We start from the raw sequence: 1,389 nt of genomic DNA on the forward strand, positions 1-1,389 counted from the left end.
TCGTTTTTTCTGAAGCTTCCATGAATCTAGTAAGCATGGATTCTAAATCCACTTTCTTTTCAGGTTGTAGTTGATCTTTTTGGTACGAGCATTGGCCTGTTTGCCTGTATCTCTCTTCTTTTTGCTTTTTGTATTCCTCATATGGCAACCATTCTTTCTTTGGCTCCCTCTAATCTTCATCGTAACGATATCCACTTGAGTATCATACTTGAGCTTTCTTATTCCCGTTCTCATCCAAATTACAATCTTTTGTCAAATGTATACCATTGAATTTTTCACAACCCATACGAATAGCATGTATGGATTGGTCCATCTTCTTCATTCTTCGATCCATATTATTCAACATAACTAACATAGATGACATGTCCTCAGAAGTGCCACTCTCAATTCCTTTAGCCCTATCATTTCGACAATTATTATACTCACGCGAATGCTTAGAAAACTCTTCAATTAGCTCATTGATATTAGCAGGATTTTTCTTCATCAAAGGTCCTTGAGAATCAAGGTGTTGTCTTGTAATCACATTTACCCCATCATAGAAGAATGATACTCCGTGTTGCATATTAATATCATTTTGAGAGCAATTTCGAAGTAATCCCTTGTAAAGTTCGCATGCTTGATAAAGTGATTCACCCGGTTTTTGCTCAAATTTGGTTATCGCCTTCTTGATTTTAGACACTTTTTATGTTGGGAAAAATTGCTTTAAGAATTGTTCATTCATTTGTGCCCATCTAGTAATGGCACCAGGTGTAAGTGCCTTCAACCAATCCTTAGCAGCTCTTCTGAATGTGAAAGGAAGCATTATCAATAACACCTTCTCGTGTGGAACGTTTGGAATGTTGAATTAATTTGCGATGTCATTTACTTCATCAAGGTGTTTGTAAGCATCCTCATGATATTTCCTAGAAAATGGAACGTCCTTAAGCGCGGAAAGAATATGTCCCGTAAGCTCGAACAGTGCGGTAGCATGAATTGCAGGTTGCACTAAACCTGGACCGGTGTTCTCTCGGATTCTCTTCGTATATGTTTCCATCAAAATGTCGGCAATGTCTTGATGGGTTTTAAGCATTACAACATTCCTATGGTGTACATGCAACCCTAATGCTTTGGATCTAGGTTTTTCTCAAGTTATACATGCAAATAATCATCCAATGCATAAGCCCTAATAACTAGCATACCAATTTCGAAATTCATGTGTAAAATAGGGTTTGAAACATTACCTCACTTGTTATGTAGGAATAACAAGAACTCCTTGACCTTTGAAAGCTTAGTGACCCAAGTGTTGCAGCTCTAATGGAGTTTCAAACACTCTTGCAAAGAATGACTTGGAGAGGGAAGGATTTTGGCTAGGGTTTCGCACAAAAACTCATGGTAGCTGAAAATCCTATG

General features: G+C 37.7%; 1 non-coding gene across 1 annotated transcript; it reads left to right on the plus strand.

Moving 5' to 3' along the window:
• The first annotated feature begins 566 nt into the window (after window positions 1-566).
• Window positions 567-673, plus strand: LOC111912667 (small nucleolar RNA R71). Its single transcript, XR_002857246.1, has one exon. It is a non-coding gene; the product is annotated as a small nucleolar RNA R71 (small nucleolar RNA).
• Window positions 674-1,389: the final 716 nt, after the last annotated feature.

The sequence above is a fragment of the Lactuca sativa genome, chromosome 1, assembly GCF_002870075.4.
Source record: "Lactuca sativa cultivar Salinas chromosome 1, Lsat_Salinas_v11, whole genome shotgun sequence".
Lineage (NCBI taxonomy): Eukaryota > Viridiplantae > Streptophyta > Magnoliopsida > Asterales > Asteraceae > Lactuca > Lactuca sativa.